Source organism: Scyliorhinus torazame, chromosome 3, assembly GCF_047496885.1.
Source record: "Scyliorhinus torazame isolate Kashiwa2021f chromosome 3, sScyTor2.1, whole genome shotgun sequence".
In the NCBI taxonomy this organism is placed as follows: Eukaryota; Metazoa; Chordata; class Chondrichthyes; order Carcharhiniformes; family Scyliorhinidae; genus Scyliorhinus; species Scyliorhinus torazame.
This window is the reverse complement of record NC_092709.1, coordinates 165,137,609-165,153,087: the sequence shown is the minus strand read 5'-3', so window position 1 is coordinate 165,153,087 and position 15,479 is coordinate 165,137,609. Positions and strand designations below refer to the sequence as shown.

General features: G+C 47.5%; 1 protein-coding gene and 1 long non-coding RNA gene across 3 annotated transcripts in view; one reads left to right on the top strand and one right to left on the bottom strand.

The window, feature by feature from the left end:
* The window catches only part of ppargc1a (peroxisome proliferator-activated receptor gamma, coactivator 1 alpha), a 1,145,293-nt gene that overhangs the window by 242,565 nt on the left and 887,249 nt on the right, over positions 1-15,479 (top strand). The gene's annotated exons all lie outside the window — the stretch shown is intronic.
* LOC140408788 (uncharacterized) overlaps positions 9,547-15,479 on the bottom strand; it is an 89,165-nt gene continuing 83,232 nt past the window's right edge. Inside the window, exon 3 of the long non-coding RNA XR_011940201.1 lies at positions 9,547-9,719. This is a non-coding gene — a long non-coding RNA (uncharacterized lncRNA). The remainder of the gene's footprint in view (positions 9,720-15,479) is intronic.

The following is a 15,479-nucleotide window of genomic DNA, read 5'->3' as shown; positions in this document are numbered from 1 at the left end:
TAAAGTCCCCCAAAAAAACTACCCTGTTACTTTCGCTCCTATCCAGAATCATCTTTGCAATCCTTTCCTCTACATCTCTGGAACTTTTCGGAGGCCTATAGAAAACCCCTAACAGGGTGACCTCTCCTTTCCTGTTTCTAACCTCAGCCCATACTACCTCAGTAGACGAGTCCTCATCGAATGTCCTTTCTGCCACCGTAATACTGTCCTTGACTAACAATGCCACACCTCCCCCTCTTTTATCACCTTCCCTGAGCTTACTGAAACATCTAAACCCCGGAACCTGCAACAACCATTCCTGTCCCTGCTCTATCCATGTCTCCGAAATGGCCACAACATCGAAGTCCCAGGTACCAGCCCATGCGGCAAGTTCACCCACCTTATTCCGGATGCTCCTGGCGTTGAAGTAGACACACTTCAAACCACCTTCCTGCCTGCCGGTACACTCCTGCGACCTTGAAACCTTACTCATGACCTCACTACTTGCAACCTCCTGTACACTGGAGCTACAATTCAGGTCCCACCCCCCTGCTGAATTAGTTTAAACCCTCCTGAAGAGCATTAGCAAATTTCCCCCCCAGGATATTGGTACCCCTCTGGTTCAGGTGTAGATCATCCCGTTTGTAGAGATCACACCTACCCAGAATGAGCCCCAATTATCCAGGTATCTGAATCCCTCCCTCCTGCACCATCCCTGTAGCCACGTGTTCAACTGTTCTCTCTCCATATTCCTTGTCTCACTAGCACGTGGCACATGTAACAACTCAGAGGTAATAACTCTGTTTGTTCTAGCTCTAAGATTCCACCCTAGCTCCCTGAATACCTGCCTTACATCCCCATCCCTTTTCCTACCTATGTCGTTGGTGCCTATGTGGACCACGACTTGGGGCTGCTCCCCCTCCCCCTTAAGGATCCCGAAAACACAATCTGAGACATCACGGACCCTGGCACCTGGGAGGGAACACACCAACCGCGAGTCTCTCTCGTTCCCACAGAATCTCCTATCTGTCCCCCTAACTATGGAGTCCCCAATGACTAATGCTCTACTACTCTCCCCCCTTCCCTTCTGAGCAACAGGGCCAGACTCTGTGCCAGAGACCTATACCCCATGGCTTACCCCTTACCCCCCCCAACCAGTATACAAAGCGGTATATTTGTTACTAAGGAGAACGACCACAGGGGATCCCTGTACTGACTGCTTCCTCCCAGCCCCTCTCACCGTCACCCATCTATTTTCATTCTTCGGAGTAACTACATCCCTGAAGCTTCTAGCTATGATCACCAGTTCCCTAACACGGTTTTTGAGGAGCTGGGGATGGGTGCACTTCCCACAGGTGAAATCAGCAGGGACACTGACAGTGCCCCTCACCTCAAATATTCTGCAGGAGGAACATTGCACTGCCTTTCCTGCCATCCCCTCTAGAGCCATACAATCCAACCCATACAATTCACTAAAATAACATAAAACTGTCGCAACAAAGAATGCCAATCAACCCAAACAAAAACTTGAACTCTGTAACAATGTGAAGTGAAGTAAATTACAATACAAGTCAATGAAAAGAAAGTTATAGCATGTATACATTTTCCAGCTCCCCAATCACAGTCCACAGCCTCTCTTCCAGCTCCGCTCCTCACGTCTGTCCCAAGCCTTCTGCCTTCACGAACGCCTCAGCCGCCTCCACTGTTTCGAAATAAAAATCTTTGGCATTACACGTCACCCTCAGCTTCACCGGGTATACTATACCAAAGCGCACCCCTTGTTATACAGTGCCGCCTTCACTCGGCCGGACACCGCTCGTCTCTTTGCCAACTCCACCGTCATGTCCTGGTAAATCCGAACTCTAGCACCATCCCACTGCACCTCGGGCTTCTGCTTCGCCCAGATTAACACCACCTCCTTTATGTGGTATTTATGGAAGCAGCTATTTACTGCTCTTGGCGGTTCATTTACTTTGAGCTTCGGCCTTTATGACAGATGAGCTCGGTCCAGCTCACACCGGGAGGGGTTCTCACCCTCCCTCATCAACTCCGCCAGCATCTTAGCGAAGTACCCTGTTGCCCTCGAGCCCTCTGTCCCTTCGGGCAAGCCCACAATTCTCAGATTGTGCCGCTTCGAGCGGATCGCCAAGTCCTCGAGCTTTGATCATAGTCCTCTGTTGACCTACACTACCCTCCACAGCTCCCCCATCGAGGTGAGTTGGTCGCTGTTCTGCGACACTGCCTCCTCCACTTCCTTCATCATCTCGTCCTGCTCTCTCACCTCGGTCAATGTCTTTGCCACAGCTACCCTCACCTGGGTGATTGCCTCCTCCACCATGACTTCAGTGCGACCGCCATCTCCTTCCTCAACGTCTCCATGTGCCTCGCAAACTGCTTTTCCAGCTCCCCAGCCATCACCTCGGTCATATTTTCCACCGTAAGCAGTGCGGCCCCACCATGCCGTCCGGCATACGGCATTTTGTCAGCGCTTTTGCTGGTCCTCTCATTTGACGGCGAACACGCTTTTCCTCCCTTCTTCACAGCTGCTTTTTGCATCCTTTAACGACTTATTAATTTTCTTTTTCTTTAATCTTTAAAAAAAAAAAATTCTCCAAAAAACAATTTCTATCCCACCTATTTTAATGTCATCTGCAAATGTGGCTCTAGTACTTTCTATCCCTGCATCCAAATCATTGATATATATTGTAAATAGTTGGGGCCCGAGGAACAAACCCTGTGGCATGCCATTAGTTACATCTTGCTAACCAGAAAAAGATCTATTTATCTCAACTCTCTGCCTTCTATTTTCCAAGTTAATAAATTGCCCCTAATCCCATTTGATCTTACCTTGTGTATTAACCTTATGTGCGGCATCTTATCAAATGCCTTCTGGAAGTCCAGATATACTACACCTGCAGGATCCCCATGATCCACTTGGTTTGTTACATCTTCGAAGGACTCTAGCAAATTTATCAAACACTAATACCCTCCATAAAACCATGCTGACTCTGATAGATTGCATTTTGACTTTCCAAACGTCCTGTTTTTACTTCCTTAATAATAGATTCTAATAATTTCCCAATGACAGATGTTAAACTAACTGGTCTATAGTTTCCCACTTTCTGCCTCCCTCCCTTTTTGAATATTAGCATATTAGCACTGGAACCTTTCCTGCATCCAGGGAACGTTTGAATATTATAACCAATGGATCCACTATTTCCACTGCCACTTCCTTTAAATTCCTAGGATGTAGACCATCAGGCCCTTGGGACTTGTCTGCCTTCAATCCCAATAATTTGTTTAGTACTTTCACCCTATTGATGATGATTGATCTAAGGTCCTCCATTTCTATTACCTTTGCATTTCCTGTTACTATTGGGATGGTACTAGTATCCTCCACATGAAAACTGCAGCAAATATTGATTTAGTGTCTCCGTCATTTCTGTGTTCCCCACTACTAACTCCCCGGTCTCTCCTCCAAGGGATGAACATTCACTTTAGCTACTCTCTTCCCTTTATATATTTACAGAAGCTTTTGCTCTCCTTTTTTGTATATTGGACTACTTTTCGTTCATAATTTGCCTTTACTCTTTTTATTAAATTTTTGATAATATTGATCTTTAAAGTCTCCCGATCTTCCAGCCTGCTACTGGCCTTCGCAATTTGGTATGCCTTAGTTTTTGTCTTGATGTTACCTTTAAGTTCCTTGCTTAGCCATGGATGTTTTTTCCCCTCTTACAGTCTCTCTTCCTTTCGGGAATATATTTTAGTTGGGAGGAATTGACTATCTCCTTAAGCAACTGCCACTGCTCATCACCATTTAGTCTTCTGGCACAGTCCACTGGGGACAAATATGTCCTCAACCTACCTTTGTTTAACTCTAGAATGCTAGTGTGGGACTCCAGTTTCTCGCCCTCAAACTGTATTTGAAATTCTAACATGCTATGATCACTCTTCACTAGAGAATCCTTAAATATGGCATCATTAATGAATCTCTCCTCATTAAATAATATTAAATCCAGAATAGCCTGCTCCCTGGTTGATTCCACAACATATTTCTCCAAGAAACAATCTCTAATACTCTCAATGAACTCCCCATTGAGGCTACCCATACCAATTTGATTAATCTAGTCTCTATGTGTATTAAAATTATCCACGATTATTGTCGTGCCTTTCTTACAAGCCTACAATATTTCCTGGTTTATAATGTACCCCACTGCGGAAATACTGTTTGGGGAACTATAGGGACTTCTTTCCCTTGCTATTTCTTATTTCTACCAAAAGTGTTTCCAAATCTTGACCTCCAGTGCCTATATGATTTCTCATTACAGCACTGATTCCTTCCTTTCCTGGCAAAGTCACACCACCTCCTTTTGCTTTCTGTCTATCCTTCAGAAATGGTGAGTATCCTTGAACCACAATGGTGTCCACCAGCTTCCACATCATGCAGCTTCAACACACCCCCTGGCCCTGCATCTCTATATTTTCTTCAATTTGTTAAAAAAGTAAATACATTTCCAACTATTTTTAGTTTTTGTAACCAGCAAAAATATTTCTCCTTACCTTTAATCTGAAAGCAACTTAGAATAGGTACCAACTAATAAACATAACGTTTTCCTATGATGTCACTCGTGGATTGTATTTCAAACTCAGCCCGCACATAATATCCTGGATTTTTGCTCGTGGGTCTGAAGGGCAGAGTCATTGCATTTCCTGGCTGCGCAAAGTTGGACTGGAAGAAAATGGCCCGAAAGACTGAATTTTTATTCCAGCCTGGCATGGTTTCCTGGTAATTAGGTAGGGCAACCCCAGAATTTGTGTCGAGGATACAGAGTGTGGAGGAGGGTGGGGTAGAATGCCTTCCTCTGTATTGAATTGTTTTTTTAAAGCCGGAAAATATAAAACACCTCTCACTCCCCTATATCCTCCATGGTAAACTATGACCCTCTTCCCACTCTGATGGCTTAGGTCAGCCTAGAGAGCCACTCACCCATATGGCCCCACATACTGCCAATACCAACCTATACCTCTTTCTTTATACCCTCCATGTCAACATATGACACCCATTCCCCCCCCACCCCCCAATAGCCTTTTCTTTATATCCTCCATGCCAACATATGACCCCCCCCCCCCCAATGGCTTGCCATTCCCTGCATATGAACCAATGCCCCCGATCCACCCTGATGGCCTCTCATATCCTTCATGCCAACCTGTACCCATATTCCCATTCCTATGGACCATCGTACCTTCCAAGTCAACCTATGTCCCTCTACCCATAGAATCATAGAAGAATCATAGAATCCCTAGAGTGTAGAAGGAGGTCATTTCGCCCATCAAGTCTGCATTGATCTTCTGAAAGAGCACTCTAACCAGGCTCCCGGCCAATCCCTGCAACCCCGTGACCCCACCTAACCCACACATTTCTGGACACTAAGGGGCAATTTAGCATGGCCAATCCACCTTAGCTGCACATCTTTGGACTGTGGGAGGAAAACGGAGAACCTGGAGGAAATCCACACAGACACAGGGAGAAAGTGCAAACACTTCCAATCTTCGTATCATCTGCAAATTTTGAAATCATGCCCTGCACACCACAATCTAGGTCATTAATATATCAGGAAGAACAAGGGTCCCAACACTGACTCCTGGGGAACTCAAGTACAGACCTTCCTCCAATTTGAAAAACAACTATTTATCGCCACTGTTTCCAGTTACTCAGCCAATTTCTTATTTGCGGTGGAATGGAGCCTGGGTTCAGGTACACTGGCCAGCAGTGCTATTTTTAGTGCTCTCCTGCCTCCATTCCCAACCCCAAGGTTAAGTGATGGGCAAAAATCTGGCAAATGGAGCATAATATGGGGAAATGTGAAATTGTCCATTTTGGCAAGAAGAATAAAAATAAACTTATGATCTAAATGGTGAGAGATTGCAAAGCTCTGCGGTGCAGAAGGATCTCTGCGTGTCTGCGTGGGTTTCCTCCAGGTGCTCCGGTTTCCTCCCACAAGTCCCAAAAGACGTGCTGTTAGGTAATTTGGACCTTCTGAATTCTCCCTGAACAGACGTCGGAGTGTGGCGACGAGGGGATTTTCACAGTAACTTCATTGCAGTGTTGATATAAGCCTACTTGTGACAATAATAAAGATTATTATTACTTGGGTGTACTAGTGCATGAATCATAAAAGACTAGTATGCAGGTATAGCAAATAATTAGGAAAGCTAATGTAGTATTATCATTTATTTTGAGGGGTATTGATTCCAAATGTAGGTAGGTTATGCTTCAGTTCTACAGGGCATTGGTGAGACCACATCTGGAGTATTGTGTACAGTATTGATCTCCTCATTTAAGAAAGGTGCAAATATGTTAGAAGCTGTTCAGAGAACCAGGAAAGACATATTGTCTTACGAGGTAATGTTGGAGAGGTTTGGTTTATATCCACTTGAATAATGCCTGGGTCTGCCTCTGGATTTCAGGATGTAGGTCACCTGCTACCCTGGACATGAGAACACCATAGCAGTGGGTCAGGGGAGCATCTGTAGGTGGACCTGCCAAATTTGTTATCCTGGATGGGGTCCATCTTCGGTGAGTGTGCCCAGAGATCTATCTTCATTTTTAAAAGGTCCACTTTCTTCAATAATTAGTCAGTAATGTTGGGCACTTTTTCAATGTGGCACTCGGACATGATGGCGGACGACGCACCATCCAGGCTACCCCACTGCTGAATACGCCGTAAAATACTCGGGTACATAATTAATGAAGTCTGGGAGGAATGATTTTGCATGATTTCCTGCCAGTCTATGTTCCTGGCATGCCGTGATACTTCATCTCAAAGTGAGTGAATTATGCCCTAGTATTATGTTGCGGTGTGTAGCATTGCAAATGAAAACAAGGTAGCGGCGAGGATCTTTATGTATTCTCCAAGTAGTTATTCAATTCGCTCATTAAGGCTACTATTGCCTACAGAAGGCACCCAAATCCTAACACTCTGTTGCATTAAAAAAATGTTTGCCCCACATTGTCTCTTTCATTCTAATTGCCAATCACCATAAATCTGTGCCCCTGAAAATGAACCCTTCAACCACTTGAAATTGTTTTTCTTTATTTACTCAATTTAAACCCTTCATAAATGTAAAAACATATGCTCTAAGGGAACAACCCCAGATCTTGGAGTTTATTTACGTAACTTAATCTCTGGAACCATTGTGGTGCTCTGTCCAGATCCTCCATTGTCCTTCCGAAAGAATGGTGGGCATAATTAGACACAATACTTCAGATGGGGCTGAACTAGTTTTATATAGGTTTAAAAGAATTTCCTAATTTTTGTGTTTTATGCTTCTAGTTTTAAAGCTCATGATACCATGGGTGGAATTCTCTGATCATGGGGCTATGTCCCCACTCCCACGAGAAAACGGGCGTGAATCACTCTGGATTTACTTTTTTTTCTAGAAAGGCCAGAGTGATTCTCCATTTTGAAGCGAGCCTGCAGGGCCCTGGAATAGCCCACTCAGCTCCGGCTGCTAATACGGGGTCCTGCACTTCCGGCTGCGGGTCCACGCATGCGCTCAGTGGCCACCTTCAGTGGCGGTCCCGTGCAACATGGCGGACCCACACAGTGGGCCAGCCCCCACAATATAGGCCCACCCCCCAGATCGCATGCACCCGCCCATCGGTGGCCCCCAATCGCGAGTTTGGCCTTCCTGGAGGACCCTCCCCCGGTGACGGATCACCCTGCCCCCCCCTACAGTCCGCAGCCACCACTCCGAGTGCCCGTCGGGTGGAACCAAGAGTGAACCATGCGGCGAGAACTCGGCCAGTTGCCGGCGGCGAATCGCTGCGGGGGCCTCTTTCAATGGCCCCTGACCCGCACCGCGTTGGCTGCACGCGCGTGCGACTGGCGGCGATTTTCCGGTCCGCGGAGAATCGCGGGAAGGCGTCAGACCCGATCGCGGGTCTGATGGCCCATGAGCGTGATTTTGGCGTGGAGGCTCGCAGAATCCCGCCCCATATGTTTTATTAACATTTTCTGCCACCTTTAAAGATTAGTGCACAAATGCCTATAGGTCTCTTGATCTTGAGCCCACATTAAAATTGTACCAATTAGTTTGTATTATCTCTCTATGTTCTATGTTTTTTTCTCTCTCTGTTCTATGTTCTATGTTTTTTTAAAATCTCTCCTCTTGTAATCACATCACCTTTAGTAGAACTACGATTGTGACATTTGAATAGTGAAACTATTCAGATTTTAAGTAGTTACAAAAAAAACATTTCCATCCCCTCGTCATTTAAGGGCGGTTTCATTACCTATGACCCCAAAGCCTTCTCTAGTGTATTTGGTTGGCTTACTTCAATGTTGTGTTGATGTTTGCCTATTTCAACCAGTAGTTAAAACAGGGGGCGGGATTCTCCGAAATGGAGGCAGAGTTCGCGCCATCGTGAACGCCGTCGAGGTTCACGACGGCGCGAAACGGCCCCTATCCCGACCGATTCAGGGCCGATAATGGGCTAGGAGCGGCGCGTGTCATTTACGTGCGCGACCAGGTGTGGACGGCGCTGGGGGAAACCCGCCGCTTTGGGCAGGCCGCTCGGCCCATCCGGCACTGAGAATTGCGGGGGGACCGGTGAATCGCCATTTTGACTGTCTCGGGCGATTCACTGGACCGCGCCACGCAAAACGCGATTGTGCCGATCTGGCCGCTTCCGTGAATCACGGGAGGGCGTCGGACCGGCACGGCGGGAACATTTGGCGACCCAGGTGATTCTCCAAACCGGCGTGGGAGCGGAGAATCGCGCTCGGTTTATCAGGTTAAAAAGTATGAAGTTGTCTTATTACTGACCACTGTTGTGCCAAACTAAACATTCTTCCTGTCCACCATGGCTTCAGTCAAAAGAGAGAATGGTCCTGCCAGAAAGAAGGGCTTTGTGATTATGTTGCTGGGCATCCACACTACATCTGGATGTATAGCTCAAGCAATTACCTTTTACTGGTTAAATGACTATTAAACAACTTCACACCTGCTATCACTAAAATATTTTAGATGCATCCAGAAATAACAAAACTTTCCATGAACTCATACAGCAGAAAAAAGTAGTGAGTCATTTAATTTTCATTGTACAAAAGTTACAACAAAAAGAGAGTTTAAGCGACTTGATTCTGAAATTGCTATCATCAGTGATGGTATTTTTTGGATAAGAGAGTAAGACGCTGAAAAAGCTTTGACTTTGATTAGTTGATTGCATTACACCAAACGTTCACAAACATAGAATTATAAAGTTGCGCCAGAGGCATTTATCTATGTACTTTACAATACTTGATCATTGATACTTTAACACCGCAATTGCCTTGTTTGCAATTGAAGATGTCAAAAAGGACAACATAGTGCACAAATTTGAAAGACATATGGATGTGGTATATAATTATTGCAGAACTATTTCAGTAAGTCATCTAACATATATAATAGATATATATATAATAGATATATATATGTATGTGTATATGTGCATGTGTTTATATAATGTGCTGGGGAATGAATCCTTTCTCTGCAACCTCGCCAACCACTCATCCTTTGTAGAAGAAAACTGGTTCGTAGAAGAAAACTGGTTCAAGATCATAAGATAATTAAAGACCAAGGAGACGTGTTGATGCATGTTTGTTTACACATCCAGAAGTGATCCTACTGTTTCCTGTTGCAGCATCTAATTGTACTGAGGGCTCAGTGCATTGTCGGTGTAAATCAGATGAGACCTGCAATTAAGGCAATATCTGTCTTTTCAGGTGAACATAGAAGATCCTTGGGCACAATTTCCAGAGGAGCAAGAATATTCTATTGGAACACTGAAGCAACACACTGTATATGCTTGGGAACTGAAATTAAAACAGAAAATGCTGGAAATAGAAAATCCGATGCATCTTGGAGAGAGAGATAGAGAGTTACCTTTTCAGGTTTATCTTTCTATTAGTGTTTCTACTGCTGAGGGCTGCTGTTTTGAGGGTGTCCTGACTGATTTTATTCCTCTAAAACATACTTAAATCAGCTTACCTCTTTGGAATCTAATTTTGGTGGCGAGTTTTTACAGTGCACAAATTGACTGCTGTGATCCTTTGATTACAACTGTGACTTCACCTTGGGTTTTTTGCCTGAAGGCATGTCCAACCCACAGTGTCAAGACCTCCACCCACCACAGGTAGGCGAAGGAGGCAGGTCCCGAATCCGTCCCAACTGACATGGGAATCAAACCTCATACTGTTGACACCAGCCTTATCCGTACCAGCCATTCAACAGGACCCCAAGAAGTCTGAGTTGCTGTGATAACATGAACATTTACATGCATGGTCTGGCCTGGAGCTATGGATAGTGATGGTAGAAGTTCCAACATACTTTTCATCTCATGGCTGACCAGGAATCTCTCCTGCTCTTACCGCCTGAGTTAAGGATTTACAAATTGATGCTCAACATATTTAACCATGTGGTAAAAATGCCTTCTTCGACATTAAGTCTTGAAGTGGGGTTTGAACCCGGAGCTTCTAGCTCAGAGACAGGGACATTTCCCACTGCACTACCCACAACAGTAACTACACTTCAAAAATAATTGAATGTGAAGTGCTTTGGGTCATCCTGAAGTCCTGAAAGGTTGTTACATAAATGCAAGTTATTTATTTCAGCAGCTTAAACCTTAGAACATAGAACATAGAACAATACAGCGCAGTACAGGCCCTTCGGCCCACGATGTTGCACCGAAACAAAAGCCATCTAACCTACACTATGCCATTATCATCCATATGTTTCCTTATCCTACAAATTAATTTACAGTAATATTCTGGATTTAGTTGTTCCATATTCTTAGTTTACTGAGACCGGCAGTGGATTACAATGAAACAAACCATGCCTAGGTTCATGGCCCTGACCAGCCTGATAACTCTGCATTTGCTGGTAGGCTCAGCCTATCAGCAGGCAATACAAAGCAACATCAAACTCTGATTGGTTGCCTTAGAGCATGGGAACAGACTGGTTTGAATGTTGAGGCACACACCTGTGATAAACAACAGCCGACTAGGTGAGGAGAGAGAGAGAGAGAGGCAGAAAATCCTATGTTTTACTTTTGTGAAAAAAGGCACAGCCAGCAGGTTTCTCCGGCCAGGACTGAGAGGAGACCAGTCAGCAACAGTGAGGTGCCAGGTGAAAGCAACAAGCGAGGGGTGACTCAATCCAGCTAGGTTGAGGGCAGGCCAGTCAGCACCAGCAAGGCACTGAATCAAGCCGTAACAGAATGAGGAGATGACAAGTAACGTAAGCTTGCTTTGAGGACCCCAGGTGAGCGAGGTTAGTGAGAATAGAAAATCTTAATCTACTTGTCCTCATATTCTCTTGTTTAAATTCTGTTTTTCAAAATGGACCATTGCTGGTCTAATATAATGGCTGCCGCTGGTCACATGCTGATAGTTCTAACCACCATCACTCTCAACACTGGCCACCAGAAAGTCTTTTGCTAGGGCAAAGAACGGAATCCTGCAGACAGAACCACTGATTTTGGACTTGGATCCACTGGGCTCTCCACTCACATGAATTTATGGCAATAACTTCTTTGATTTTGTGAGAAGAAGTAAGGAAGTTAACTTTTGAAACTGAATGAGACTCTGAAATATACTGAACGGCAGCATATGGATCTTGTTGTTCAGAGTATTTGCTCCAGTACTGGATTGGCTCATTCTGTCCTGCACTTGCCTATGCTGCATTGATGTCATGGCTGATTTTTCAATCTCATTGCTTATCAGCAAGTTCCATGCTTGCTTGCCTCAAGACACACATCACAATATTGACCATCTTTACTGTCATTCTGACGAGAGGTAAGCCTGGATTTCAATTCAGCAATTATTCATACAGGCGTGTTTTTACAAGTTAAACAGCACTAAAGCAGTGATCAATTTGTGTATTTTTGTGGCTTGCGCCTTCGCATTCTGAGAGGTGAGGATGGGCTGGGTCTGGAGGGGTGTGACATCATGGGGGGAGCAGAAATAGAAATGAAGGTGTGCATGGGGCCCGACAAAGTGTAAATCTGCCTCTGGCTTAAATGTCTGAATCTCTTCTGTTGTTCCCCTGATACCAAAGGTAAGTCCTGTGACTTCTCAATGTTGCCTCAGCATCCAAGGCTGGCTGCTATATTCAAGGCATGTTTAGACCACGGCATAAGTTTGATCATGACTTATTTTGACTTAGTATTCAATTAATTTGGCTATGAAGTTCAAGATCCTACTTAATAACTGCTCTACAATGGTTGGTCGTGTTGAGTATGTTAAGACTCCTAGGATGTGGACTTCCGGTTGCAGCTATGTGGAGCTAAGTCGCACATTTGGCAGCTCCCGCAGAAAACGGACTTTTGGGCTCTTTTCAGGGCCCCCAATGGAATTTTTTCGACGTTTCCCGCTGTGGGAAGGACATTACAATAGTTCCCCGACAGTATATGGCTTGTACCAGGAGCGGGGCGACTAAAAAAGTGGTGGTGGACCCGAAGAAGGTGCGAGGGAAGAAGAACAAAATGGCGGCAGGTGGGGACCAGGCAACGTGGATGCAGTGGGCGCAGGAGAAACAGGAGGTTATCCAGCGTTGCTTCAGGGAGATTAAAGCGGACCTGCTTGAGCCGATGAAGGCCTCTATCGATAAGCTGCTGGAGACCCAGACGGCCCAGGGGGTGGCGATCCGCGAGGCCCGACAAAAGATCTCCGACAACGAGGACGAGATCTTAGGCCTGGCGGTAAAGGTGGAAGCGCATGAGGCGCTCCACAAGAAATGGCAGGAACTGTTCGAGGAGATGGAGAATCAGTCGAGGCGGAAGAACTTGCGGATTTTGGGCCTCCCGGAGGGGCTGGAGGGGCCGGACGTGGGGGCCTATGTGGTCACCATGTTGAACCCGCTGACGGGAGCGGGTCCTTCCAGGGGCCCCTGGAGCTGGAAGGGGCCCATAGAGTGCTGGCGAGGAGGCCCAAGGCTAACGAGCCTCCGTGGGCAGTGCTGGTGCAGTTTCATCGGTTCGCTGATCGGGAGTGCGTGCTCAGGTGGGCCAAGAAGGAGAGGAGCAGCAGGTGGGAGAACGCGGAGGTTTGAATATACCAGGACTGGAATGCGGAGGTGGCGAAGAAGAGGGCCGGGTACAATCGAGTGAAGGCGGTGCTGCAAAGGAAGGGAGTGAAGTTTGGCATGTTGCAGCCGGCACGACTGTGGGTCACCTACAAGGACCGGCACCATTATTTTGAGTCTCCGGAGGAGGCGTGGACCTTTGTTCAGGCTGAGAAGTTGGATACAAATTGAGGGTCGGGATGGGCGTTTTGGGATTGCGGTTGATGTGTTACATTTTGAGGGGGAGTCCTTTGCTCTTGTTTTTTTCTTTTTGGTTCGGTGAGGATGGTTAGGGCAGGTTGGGCACTGTTTTGGTTGGGTTTGTCGGGGGGGGGGGGCTCGTGGGGGGGGGGTAAGCAAATGGAACAGGGGTGGATGGCCGGCAGTGGGATGGGGCCCTGCGGGTGAGGGGGAGGCCATTTCGGATCACGCCCCGCATTGGGTGGACTTAGAGCTGGGGAGGAGAGGGACCAGCGCCCGTTGTGGCGCTTGGAGGTGGGGCTGTTGGCGGACGAGGAGGTGAGTGAGCGGGTCCGAGGAAGCATAGAGATGTACCTGGAGGCCAACGATAACGGGGAGGTCCGAGTGGGGATGGTACGGGAGGCGCTGAAGGCGGTGGTTAGGGGAGAGCTGATCTCCATTAGGGCCCACAAGGAGAATTGGGAGCAGAGGGAGAGGCTGTTGGGGGAGATGGTGAGGGTAGACAGGAGGTATGCTGAGGTGCCTGAGGAAGGACAGTTGAGGAACAGGCGCAGCCTCCAGGCTGAATTCGACCTGGTGACCACCAGGAAGGCGGAGGTGCAGTGGAGGAAGGCCCAGGGGGCGATTTATGAGTACAGGGAAAAGGCAAGCCGGATGCTGGCGCATCAGCTGCGGAAGCGGGACACAGCTAGGGAGATCGGGGGAGTTAAGGACAGGGGAGGGAGTGTGGTGCGGAGTGGGATGGCATCAATGGGGTCTTCAGGGACCTTTATGAGGAATTGTATCGGTCCGAGACCCCACTGGAGGAAGGAGGGATGGGCCGCTTTCTGGACCAATTGAGGTTTCCGAAGGTGGAGGAGGGACTGGTGGCCGGATTGGGGGCCCAGATTGGGCTGGTGGAGCTGGCCAAAGGGATAGGGAGCGTGCAGGCGGGGAAGGCACCGGGGCCGGACGGCTTCCCGGTCGAATTCTACAAAAAATATATGGACCTGTTGGGCCCGTTGCTAGTTAGGACCTTCAGTGAGGCAAAGGAGGGGGGAGCGGGGGGGGGAGTGGGGGGGGGGGGGGGGGGCTTTGCCCCCGACAATGTCCCGGGCACTGATCTCCTTGATCCTGAAGCGGGACAAGGATCCCCTGATCCCCTGCAGTGTGGGTCTGACAGGCCGATTCCGTTGCTAAACGTAGTTGCCAAGATGCTGGCGAAGGTCTTAGCCACGAGGATTGAGGATTGTGTGCCGCAGGTCATCTACACCACCCGCTGCCTGGGAAAAGCGGGCAGCATAATCAAAGATCCCTCCCACCCAGCTTACTCACTCTTCCAACTTCTTCCATCGGGCAGGAGATACAGAAGTCTGAGAACATGCATGAACAGACTCAAAAACAGCTTCTTCCCCACTGTCACCAGACTCCTAAATGACCCTCTTATGGGCTGACCTCATTAACACTACACCCTGTATGCTTCATCCGATGCCAGTGCTCATGTAGTTACATTGTATATGTTGTGTTGCCCTATTATGTATTTTCTTTTCTTCCCTTTTCTGCCCATGTACTTAATGATCTGTTGAGCTGCTCGCAGAAAAATACTTTTCACTGTACCTCAGTACACGTGACAATAAACAAATCCAATCCAATCCAAGACCAGACGGGGTTTGTGAAGTGGAGGCAGTTGAACGCGAATGTGCGGAGGCTTCTGAATGTTATCATGATGCCGGCGAGGGAGGGGGAGGCGGAGATAGTGGTGGCGATGGACGCTGAGAAAGCCTTCGATAGGGTAGAGTGGGGGTACCTGCGGGAGCTGCTGAAGAGGTTTGGACTTAGGGAGGGGTTTGCCAGGTGGTTAGGCTATTGTACAAGGTCCCGATGGCGAGTGTGGCCACGAGCAAGAGGAGGTCTGAGTACTTTTGGTTGCACCGAGGGACGAGGCAGGGGTATCCCCTGTCCCCCCTGCTCTTCACACTGGCGATTGAACCCCTGGCTATGGCACTGAGGGAGTTGAGGAACTGGAGGGGGTTGGTGATGGGTGGGGAGGAGCATAGGTGTCGCTCTATGCGGATGACTTGCTGCTATATGTGGTGGACCCGGTGGGGGGAATGCCGGAGGTAATGAGGATCCTCAGGGAGTTCGGGGATTTCTCGGGGTACAGGCTCAACACGGAGAAGAGCGAGCTGTTCGTGGTTCACCCGGGACCAGGA